The sequence below is a fragment of the Protopterus annectens genome, chromosome 10.part0 (genome assembly GCF_019279795.1).
Source record: "Protopterus annectens isolate FY-2018-M chromosome 10.part0, PAN1.0, whole genome shotgun sequence".
Classification (NCBI taxonomy): domain Eukaryota; kingdom Metazoa; phylum Chordata; order Ceratodontiformes; family Protopteridae; genus Protopterus; species Protopterus annectens.
The window spans coordinates 85,673,372-85,686,047 of record NC_056744.1 but is presented as its reverse complement, the minus strand read 5'-3'; positions in this window follow the sequence as shown (position 1 = coordinate 85,686,047).

The following is a 12,676-nucleotide window of genomic DNA, read 5'->3' as shown; positions in this document are numbered from 1 at the left end:
CAAAAGATTTGCTGAAGACATGTAGCCCTGAGTACCTGCAATCAAATGGTTTGGTAGAACGTGCAGTTCAAAGAGCAAAGCAATTGCTAGAGAAGTCAAAATGAGACAATAGTGATGTTTTCCTGAACCTCCTGAATCTCAGACATATTCCTTGTGATAAACATTTTGGTTCAACTGCTCAGAGACTTTTGTCGACACAAAACAGAACCACATTACCAATCAGTAGTCAATTGTTGGTTCTGTGTATCAAGAACAAGTCCATGAAAGCCAATCTGTTGAAGAAAAGCCTAACACAGAAGTCCTACTACAATAAGACCAGTAAACTGCACAATCCGTTACAAGAAGGAGAACTGGTGAGGATGCAAATATCCAAAGGTTATGATCGGATTGGTGTCATGAAGAATATTGGTCCACAGACCAGATCATACATTGTGAAATCAGAAGGAGCAATCTTTAGGTGGAATCAGAAACATTTGAGACCTATACCACAGCAGATAGCCTATGAGAAAGACTCTTATCTCAGAATGAGTTGCTCAGTCTTCCAGTTCCAGAGGTCATTCCTGTTTCTGTGATGAATGCAGAAGCTCCTGATATGAGCTGTGCACCGCAGACTGTCCTTGATGCAAAATGTGGTCCCAATTGTTATGTTATAAGATATGGTTACATCTCTAAACTCTGTAACAGATATGAAGCAACATGGACATGAACATTGTTTTGTTTCCAATGTATATAGTAATGCACGTCAAACTCTGATATTGTTTTTTCAAAGGACAATCTTTTAAGAGGGCGTATGTAGATCAATATGTGTATTTATACCTTTAAAAAGCTATCCAAGGATTGTACAAGTGTATAAAACACTAAGCACGTACAAGCTAGACTGCCATTTTGTAGTTAGCTGTTGAGATGTAAGCATGTATGTATGTAAGGTCTGTCTGTTAACTAGTTTGTTCATATTTAATGATGCTGCTTTCCATCCTGATGGGTTTCTATGTATTAAAGCATCTAAACGAAAACCCCAGCCTTCTTGTTATATTTGTTCAAGATGAACGAACCACACTTACAATGCCTTCAAGTGACAAGTCTCTACCAACCTGACTGGCAGTCAGTGGGGGTTTTGAAAAACCACAGAGCTACAGAATTAGAAGATAAGTTTCAACTCTATAATTAACTTTCTCTCTTGATGTGAATTTGGATAGAGTATAGATGGTGAGACAGCTACCTTAGTATATGCATGTTGTACAGCTTCTCAGTGGCACTGGGCAGTCTCTTGAAGTAGACCTCTTCCTGTTTAATTATGAAACACAATAGTTCACTGGGAAAACTTAACAAAGGTTATTAAAGTACATAGCTACAAACACACACACACACACACACACACACACACACACACACACACACACACACACACACAGTGAAGGGTGAAGGAGTGTTCAGTTTGGTTTACTATCATAATCCAGAAGTCCTCTCCGTCGAACGGTGGACCATCGAAATAGAGTTTTCAAAATGGCTAATCATCGAACGGAAACACAGTGAACCACATCACCAAACATCAAATGGCACATTTAATCCAACTGTGACATTTCCATAACAGCAAATATTGAACCGTCGATATTAACATGGTTCGACAAGGGGGTGAAAAGACGTTTTTATTTTTGGCATTCTGGTTTGGCAACGTGACCAGTTGACTGAAGGCACTTCAAGGGGTTGCTAGTAAACCATTCAGTTCAAAATTATTTATTTAGTTTACATAATGAGGTATGTTCTTAGCATGTTTAGTACCTATTGTGTAAGTGAATGCCATTCTCACAGGGAACTGTTTTTCATTTCATTCTATAATTAGCCCTTTATTAAATATATATGGGCTGCTAGATTTTTTTCTCTTTCTTTCTTGTTTTCTTTGTGTGTGTGTGTGTGTGTGTGTGTGTGTGTGTGTGTGTGTGTGTGTGTGTGTGTGTGTGTGTGTGTGTGTGTGTGTGTGTATGTGTGTGTGTTCCGACTGAATATTCCTTATAAAGGACATACTACATCATGGGCTATCTTTGGTATCTGTAGGTGTGTTTCTGCAGATTCTCAGGAGTTTTATCTACATATATTTCATGTTTGGCCACAACCAGTATTTTAAAAAGATAAAAGTGTCTTGGACCTGCAGAGAACAGTACCCCTCCACCCCCCAAAATGATGAACATCTTGAATTCCTGTTGTAAATGCTAACTGCATAATAATGTATGTCAGCAGATTTTTGCTATTTATTTATTCTATCCATTGGACTTCTCTGTTCACATGTATGCACTACTCATGTCTTGATGTCAAAAAAGAGAAGAACAAAAACAAAGAAAGAAAAAAACAAACAAAAAAAAAACCCCTAGCTAATTAAAAAAAACATCAGGGTGTACATGTAGCATGTCCATTCAGAAAAAAATCTGATTTGTCTGATGAAGTTTCATTAAGTTATGCATGAGATGAAAGTGCTTACAATATTTTATTTGAACATTTCTTTAATAAAAGTGTTTTTATATCTGAATTTGTTTGTTTACAACATTTTTGTACATTTTTCATGGAATTTTAAACTTGCTGACCCACAACAGTCCTCACTCCAGTTTGCTGTTTTTGATCTCCATTCAGAAATTAAAATAAATTTCCAGAACTACTATATAATTACAGAATCCATAATGAGCTTAGTGCTGTGGGCATAGCAGGTAGGCAGTGACTGCACTCCATTATCTTGTGGTAAAATCAGGTCTTTGAACTGCTAGAGCTGAACTCCCCAGTCCAGGTTGAGCTAATGTAGATGAGGTACTGTAATGACATGGCTTAATGTCAATTGTCCTGTTCTACCTGGATGCCTTACTTGTCCAGTCTTTAGTTTGTCTAGATTGTGTATTAGTCACTTGTCATTTACACTCCTGGTTATTCATGCTGCATATTATGTTTAACTCATTGATGGAATTCCTCTTTCCTGTGAACATCACTTGTTGTATATATTTCATTACTTTGTTACGGCAATGGCAGTAGTATCATTCTCGGGTAATAGAGTAGTATTCTTATGCGCCTCTAACCTCATTACTAACTCTCAGTGGCAGTAGTATCATTCTTATGCTCCTTTAACCTCATTACTAACTCTCAGTGGCAGTAGGATTATTCTTAAGTAATATAGTATTATTCTAATACTCCTCTAACCTTACTAATAAGTCTCAGTGGTAGTAGTATCATTCTCGAGTAATGCAGTATCATTCTAATACTCCTCTAACCTTATTAATAAGTCTCAGTGGCAGTAGTATCATTCTTGGGTAATACAGTATCATTCTAATGCTCCTCTAACCTTATTAATAAGTCACAGTAGCGATTCTTAGGTAACATACTATCATTCTAATGCTCATGAACCTCATTACTAAAGATTGTTGTTCCTTGCAGAGATGTTGGACACTGTCAATGCCCAGCAAGTGGAGTTGAAGCACACTGTGAAAAAAAATGGAACTATAGGAGTGGCTATGAACTATGTATTCCGTTGAGGTAAACCTAAAAACTAGACTACGAGTCCATATAACACGCACAAAGACCATCTAGCATACCCATTTCCCAACCTACGTGACAAACTTTAAGTATTAGTTAATCAACATTTTTTTTCACCACTCATAAAAATTGCTATATATTTGCTCTGTTTATTTTTGAAACCTGTTCTAATCAATTCACCACCGTTTTTGAAAAGCAATACTTTTTTGTGTTTCCCTCAGCTGACCTGGTAACCTCAGTTTGAGACCTGTTGATCTCATACATCATTTTTAAACATAGTACTCATTTGCACCCTACACATCAAAATAAGACACTTAAACATTTTTCTGATTTAAACATTTCTCTGATCTACCCTTTGCCTTCTTCTTTCTTCAAGGTTATACATATTAAACTCTTCCTTCTAGCATCTCTTTGTAGACATTTTATTGTCACATCTTCATTGCATCCTATATTCATTCAGTTTTCTTTACTATTCTCACATATTATTTAATGACTTTTAGGTCATCTATCAGGATTACAACTTAACATTTTCCTGATCTGTTGTTGCTATGGTTTTATTTTAATTGTGCACAACACTTGTAAGTTTTTCCTTCTCAGATGTGTTATTTTGATTTTTCTTTGCAAAAAATCCATGGGTATGCGGTGCCATGGGTTTGTACTGAAAGCAGTCCTTCTCAATGTCATCAAACGTGACAGTGCAGAAGTAGCATCTGTTTTCTATTTACATGGAGGCAGGTTGGTATAATGGTTAAGGTGTTTACCTTACAGACACAAGGTCCAGGGTTTATTTCTTACGTGGAGTGATTGGCTAGACTTAAAATGGCCCACAAGGGCAGCTAGCTTAGTACAAACCTATGAAACTGTGAAACTCTAGTGCTTTTCCAAATGAAGGAAGTATGAACAGTCACTAACTACTAAACTGAGTTTAATGATCCTTGCAATTGACTAATTGTTAACAATTAAGCTTAACTGACAGAAGAATTTAAAGACTAAGTCCTTAGCTGGCTTAGTGGCCTACAGGGATAAAGTTGAGACTGTGACTCATTTGATTAAAATTTGATTAACACCTACCACTGGGGTAGCCATTGCCAGCTTGACATCCTGGGGGATGGAGGCAGTTGACCTACTGTGTGTTTGGCTTCTAATGAACAACAGGAGAATTAAACATAAGCAAATGGGCAAGCTGAGAAGTCTGCACCCGCAGAACTAGATATTGCATAGCAGCTGCATTCAGCAGTCAGACGGTACATACATGTACCACAGGGGTGGTGTTGTTGGAGTGCACAGATGTTAGGCTGTTAGGAATCAAAGATCATGAGAAAAAAAAAGTATCTGTCCTTTATGACTGCCTAGAAGATGGCCCCTTGTCCTCCATTTGGCTCTTACAAAAAAAAAAAAAAACATGACAGGAACAGACAGTGTAAAGGCTGTCATATGCAACACTATCCAAGTCAAGGCATTAAAAGGACATAGTTTGGGGAGTAAATGGGTCAGAGAAGCTGGCTAGGAAGGAGCATCATTGAGAACAAGGTAGAAATGACTTAGGAATAAAAAAACAGAAACCCTGACATCTAACATAAGGACAGTGTATCGTCATACTCTCAGAAGAGAAAGCCAACAGCACACTGATTTTCCAGAAGACATTTCTATACCATCTCATCATTCATTCCATATTGAAATTATGTATTATATTTTAAAATATTCTAAGTCTCTTCTTGTTGCTATTGCTATTAAATTTTTCTGGCATGAGCTTGCTATTGTTACTATGGCTTTGTGGACTACTGGCTTCCAGTTAATGTAAAATTCTTTTCTATAGCTGTAATTCTAAAACTTACCTACAGTTGAGGTCAAGCTGACCAGTCAACAGTTCCAAACTATTGTTTTGTTTTCAATGTCGTGAAGAAAAGTTATATATTCCCCATTTCTTATCTGATAGAACATTACCACATTCCTATACCTTGTTAAACAGATTATTTAAAAGTTTTCCAATTCCCCTTCATTTGTAACAGGATTCTAGAATGAATGCTATCAGAAATGCAAACGCTCTGTGCATTTTTACTTTCTGCATATCCTTCACAGCTCTTTATTCTATGAAGACACTGGGTTCAACCTTTTTACTCCAGGTCGCCTCACAGTTAGACGTTGCCCGTTCGATTCTCAGTTAGAGCGTCTTCTGTGTGGCGACATGCGTGAATGGGCATTCCTTCGTTGAAGGTTGTGCGTTAGGTCCGGCAAGCCAGCACGTAAAAATCTACTGCCAATCATTAGCGGACCGGAGTTCCTCTGTGGCGACCCCTAACCGGGAAAAGCCAAAAGACACAAACAAACTATGACTGGCTTTATTTAGTATGTCTCCCTTTTCTGCCTTCGTGAAAAGAGGTCTACTTCTATAACATCTTTTACTGCTCACTTCCCATCATTTGTTCCACTTTGTTTGCTTTTATTACCTTCTTTGATTGAAACAAGTATCCTTTTCTCAGCATGGGTATTTGCTTTCTAAATATCTTTCACATTTTCTTCTTCTTTACTTAGTTTGGTTATTTGATACTTTTTGTTATCTTCCCCCTGTGTTTTGTGTACCTCATAAATACTGTACGTTTTGCCTTCGGTGCCAATGACACTCCTTTGCTAGGGAACCAGGCTTTTTTCTCTGTCTTTTTGATTAATATGCTTGTTTTAGACAATGGTGCATTGTTCCTGTGATGGCAGATATGATGTTGCCTAACTGCTCATGTGTAACAGTGGCATGCCTGCGTCCTATAGTTTTTTAAGGAATGTCCTTATTTGTACAATTCTAACTGCACTTGCTCTACAACTGTCACTCTTAACTAGCTGCACTTTGATAATTAAAGGAGAACAGTACCTAAAAACTGAAAAAAGAAATAAACATATGTTTTTCAGCAAACCTTGAACTTTTCTGTATTGCTAATGCCTCTGCATCAAAGTAAATGGTTACTGATATTCTCTAATTTGTTATACCCCAAAATGATCTGAAGGAGGCTGCCACGGCTAGCATTATTTTGTTTTATAGTCAATGGCTTCGCCTTCCTGATGTCACATTAGAGGGGCAGAAAGAAATCCTTAATATGAGAGGATTATTTACTGTAGCTTTCTCTCTCATCAACTGCCAACATTGCTGTGACTGCTTACTTTTCACTGTCAGCATCAATCCACATTTTTAATTACTTTGCCTCCTTTAATTTTCATTAGTGACCATCTCTGTTGCAGCATTTAAAGAAATGTTTGAATGACAGTCTTGAAAATGTAGCTGAATTAATTGTTCTTTTCAAAGTAAGTAGTTCAGTGTTCAAGTGTGAAAATCTGACCCCTGTGATTAATAGGTGTTACTTGGGCTGAGATGGTTTGTGTTGGCATTCACAGTCTTAAATATTGTAGCTAGAATTAAAGTCTTTGCTGTTAGTCTTCTTTCCCCAGCTCCAGAAGAAACATGCACTTTTGCAGAAATTGCAGTGTAGAAAGAATTCTAAATTATATACTGACAAAAAGTAAGAGGTTAACATATTTGCTTTCTTTTTGTGGCACTGAGTTTTATTACACAGAAAGACATTTGCATCTGAAAACTAAGCTTGAAAGCCCTGCTTTTGTTCAGACTTCAGGTTACACTATTTATCTGAGGTGTGATGCTGGCCATCTGTAACCGATAAGACACATTTAAATGTCATTGTTTTCTTATTGGCTCTGTCGTTGGGATAAGTGACCTAACTTAATTACTGGGCCACTCTAAGTAGCTGCTGTGATGTAACAGATGAGACAGATGCAGGAAAAAAAGGCAAACACAATTATTAAACTATGTGTTTTATGTATGTGAAGTGTTTAGTCTTGGATTACAGGGAAGGAAAAATACTTTTTGGAAAGAACAACTTGACTCTTGGGTGGAATTCCCCTTTAAGTTGGATTGCGATGCATAATCTTAAGTGATCACTTTTCCCCCAAGTTGCTGCCCATTTTCAGAACTAAGACCATGTACCGAACCTGTTTGAATATTCCAGAAAAAGACCACCATTTCATGAATGCATTTCTTTATGAGCAGTCTGAGGCTACTGCTACACAGACTGTGATGAAGGATTATTTTCTTTAGTGTGTTCCAAATAATATAAGGCATTTTAATCTTCTCTTTGAATGATATAATATCCTCTTTTGTATTCTGAAGATATTATTTATACTTTTCTTATCCTTTTCTTCCTCATGAGGGGGTCTTTTTATAACCCCATCTTTTTAACTCAGCACAATACAAACAACATCATTAAGAAAGCAAGATGAGAATGCATTTTTCATTAAGAAAGTAATTTAATAAAATTATATCAGCTGCCTGCAATGGTGGCTTAGAAGGATAACATCTGGACTACAATCCAGATGACTCAAGTTCAACTAAAAACTAAGGTGCTTAGCAACGTAGGCAGAGAGGATAAGTATTCTCATCCAGGTAGGAAGGACTAGTTCCTACCCAACTTGAACTATTGCTCTAATGGCAGGCCTCAGCTGAAGACTGGAGGCCCATCTTGATGCAGGGAGAAGATGTTAGGAAAGATGTATGCATGGCTAGTCAAGCAAGTAACGGTAACCACTTTCAACACATGTGGGAGAGCATAGGTGTATGCATGCATGGAGAAAGAGGCATAGATGAGTGTCCAGGTTAGGAAAGTGTTCATAGCATAACACAGGACAGGGTTAAGCCAAAACAGCAGATCTGGTGTAGTGGTACATTCCTCTGACTGTAGTGCACAGGGTCCTGGGTTAAAGATTGGCAGTGATGACTTTTACACAGGTCAGTTGGCTTACTGGTATATTGCTATGACTGTAGTTCAGATGGGTCTGTATTCAAAATTTGTCACTGATGTATTACTTTTTTAACTGTTCAGAGTTCTGCACTGTCTTCATTTTTTGCTTGACTGAATTATTTATATATTTGCTGGCATTGTTTTCTGATATGTGCTGAAACTGTTTTTCTCCCACCCTTGCACCCAATTCCTGTTCTGTTCTTAAAGTCGGTGGCTTTTGCAGTTGCCCGCTCCTACTGTAAATTTGATCTGGGACACTCATAGGTTCATAGGTTGGTACTAGGCTATCGGCCCTAGGGCCTATACCAGCCTAACCATAACAATTCCCTGGATATTTCTTCCCACAATATTTACTTCCCTGGACACTTGTCTAGCAGGGAGACTGACATGATCCCCAGGGTGAATTTCCTAGCTCCCATCCAATCATCAAGGTTCCTTTTGAAGAGGGCCAAGGAGGCGCTCTGTTTGACATGTATGGGCACTCCAGAGTATGGGGAGTTTCTGGGTCAGGAACCTATCCTTCCATCATGTTTTGTTTATTGTGATGACAAGGTTTAGATCCCTGGAGCGTGTGGCTCTGAGGGATTGGGATTTCTTTAAGTGGAGCATGTCCAACAGCTCAGGGTTTGACATGGCCTTGTATGCTAAGCAGAGATTGCCTCTGAGTAGACGATATGCCACAGAGTATAGCTGGAGTTTTTTTAGATGGTCAGCATATGGCATCTGCTTTAGGCCTGTGATTCTTTTAGTGAGGTATTTCTGTGTCCTTTCCAGCTGTTGCAGATGTCTTGTGCGGTACATAGCAAATGGGGCATTATACTCTATAATGGGTCTAATGAGGGATGACTACAGTGGGACAATGACCTCCTTTTTTCTAGATGAAAAGCCCTTAGTGATGAGGTGTGCCATACAGAAGGATTTCCTGACTGTTGTGGTGATGTGGTTTTCGAAGGTGAAACCACTGTCCACTTGTGTCCTTAAGTCTCTCATCACACTTTCAGTGTTTAGTGTACTGCCACCTATGTGGTAATTCATGGGAACATGGTTTTTCTCAAAGGGGATAGCTATACATTTCTTGGCATTACGCTTGCGCCCATGACTCTGGCACCAAGCTTCTGTTTCTGTAAGACCCTTTTGTAGAATATCCACATAATTTGGGGATTCAATAATGGCTCCCAGTTTGCAGTCATCTGCAAACTTTGTTAGCCAGAGTCCCTTAGTGTTGGCCTGTACTTCAGAGAAGTAGATGCCAAACAATAGCGGTCCCAGGACTGAACCCTGAGGTACGCCACTTGTCACTTGTCTGGAGCTGGATTTGTAGTTGGCTACTTTTACAGTCTGGGTTCTGTCAGTAAGCCAGTTGGCAACCCATCGAGTGATGTAGGGATTTATGCCCAGCTTAGTAAGTTTATCTATGATTCTAGAGTGGGGGATGGTGTTGAAGGCCTTGGCGAGGTCCAGATAGGCTGTGTGGACTGCCTTACCCTCATCCACAGCTCTGAAGACTGATTCAAAAAAGTCAATCAGGTTCAGGAGACAAGATCGGCCTTTCACTAACACAAACTGGGTGGGGTCCAGTGTTTGAAGGTTGCTAATGTCTTTGTTTATAAGTTCCATTATAAGTTCCATGATAATGCATTTCATGCCCTTGCAGATCAGGCTCGTCAGACTGATGGGACGGTAGTTCCCGGGATCCAAGGTGGATCCCCCCTTGTGGAGTGGGATAACTGTAGCTGTGCGCCACTCAGTGGGCAGGAAAGCCTGAGGTGAGGCTATGATTAAACATGATCCTCCCTGTCCCCATCTCTTTAGCTCATTCTACCTAATACAGAGATCATTTGGGAAGACCAAACCCCTTAGTCCCTTAACCTTGAATTATATTCTGTTCCTGCTTTCTCCCTTTTTACTTTATATTTATTCAGCTGCTTATATTTTTCTAATTTGTGTTTCTTCCTACTGCTCTGTTACTTCATCATCCTTTGCTTTTTCCTGCTATTTGATACCTGTTCTCTAAAGTGTTCAACTGCATCTTTTCTGTTGCATTTATTACTGCTTGTTTATAGCCTGTCTAAATTGTTAAGTGTTATTCTTAAGTGTTATTCTAAGCTCTTAGTTTTGGTTTAAGCACTTGGGCTTTAGGGTCACCCCTTAGCTCTCCATGGCCTTTCTCCCTCAGAGTCTGACAAATATGGATGGACAATTTCCAACAGTTTTTCCTGCTAGTTTGGTTGATATCGGCATCCTGAGACAGTGTAGCAACTGCCTCATGTACACAGACAGCCATCTACTACTACCACCTAGGAACATAATCTGTGAGAGAGGCAATTACATTAGGAATCTAGAGTCCAAGCTCTCTCCCCCTCAAGCCAGTACATCTGGCAGTGAAAAGGTTGTCAATACAATCACTACATCTCAAACACCACCCACACCTACACAACACATACCTACATATGCAAAGGTCCTCCACATAAACATACCCAAACAAAGGAGACTTCTGAAGCAAAAACACATGCGATCTCTACACCCCTCTACACCACATACCATGCATAATCCACACACTTGTGCCTCACAACCACTAAGGATTCACCAGAAACCCAACTTATTAGTTATAGAAGATTCCATTGTAAGACATACAGATGTGCTTCTCACCAGGCTGGATTAGGAGAAAGTCATAGTTAGTTGTCTGTCAGGTGCCAGAATCTGCCATATCACACACACACACCAAGGGTCTCAAAACAACAAAAGTATGGTTAACTTCATCATCATGTGGTGTGATGTGAATGACTTGACTCAGACTTCTGGACTATATGAAATATGGATGATTGAGATCACTGATTATGTGTGTCCTGTATGTCCCTAGCTGCATTCTGCCATTTGCATCATTTCTGCCACATGCCCCAATATAAATAATAATTGACTTTATGAATTGGTTTAACAATTGGTTTAGTTCATTTCAGGGGGGACCAGGGTGCCTGGACCTGGGAAGAAGATACTGATGACAGACCACGATGCTTTGCGCCGCAGCCTGCATCTGCATCTGTGTTTCTGGGTTTCTCTCTTCTTCTGGCAAAAGCCTCCTCCTCCTAAGTGCCTTTAAAGTGATGAAGTGAAAAAAACTAACAACATAAAATTTCAAAAAAAAAAACACAAAAATTATGATGCTAAACACTATATAAAACAACATGTCTTAACACTCCTCAAATGCAGATTCCAGCATTCCTATTCTGCAAAATGTCTATGCACCAAGAGTCAAGCTGCAAGCTGTGGAAGCTTCCTCTCCTACTTTCACTATCATACTATATAGATCAAATCCCCCAACAAATGAGGTAAAAGCTAAGCCAGTAAAGGTATACATTATATACATACATAACACATAAATACATACACACACAATGGCTGCAGGAGACACTCAGCAGCACAGGGGCCCATCCAAACCATTCCTACTATTACTGGCAAAAGCTGCTGGCCCTCAAATGAAGGACCACCTATAAATCTATCAAGATTCAACCCAAACAATTCAATAACCTACCCTTACTCCTCATAACCTTACTTTGAAACTAGAGACCTGAACTAACAACTACTCATGCTACAACACAAATGCCTAGAGATTCCTTGAAAATGAATTGGCAAATGACTTGGAACAGATAGTCCCAAGGATGTAATATCTTGGACTTGGTATTAACCAACATGATTAACCACTGTAGCATCCCTATAGTATCATCCTCCCTGGTAAGATCCGGCCACAAAGTAGTCACTTTTGAAGTCACCATCTCCCCCAACCCCCTTATAGCTAGGATCAGACATAAAAAAAACTTCTCCAAAGCTAAATATAGCCTCCTGAGGGATGGTATAAACAGCTTCACAGCCCCCTCCCCCTCTGTAGGAACTGGCACCAATATCCAAAACTACACTAAGGCACTATACGAGCATTTACATAGATGGATGGAATCAGGAATACCCGACAGGACTAAGTCATCCTCCGCAAGGAAGAGTAAACCTGTCTGGTGGGCATCTGCAATAAATAAACGCTATAACAAAAGGAAAAAATTGCTGTCTAAGACCAAGAAGGAGCACGTGCCCAATTGGAAGCAATGTCTCTTTAGCATGAACAACCAAATAAGAGCACTAGTGAAATCCTCCAAAGCAAACTTCGAGTCCAAATTGGCCACATCTACTAGAGACAATCATAAGGCCTTCTTCACATATGTCTGCAACCTCAAAGGAAGCACCCAGATTTGTTCAGAACTGATGGTCAAGGACACCACATATACAAATGGCGTAGATATAGCAAACTTGCTGGCTGACAGATTCAGTGAAAACTTTACCCCTCTGTCCCCCCCCATCAGTAAATCAGAACATCCCCAGTA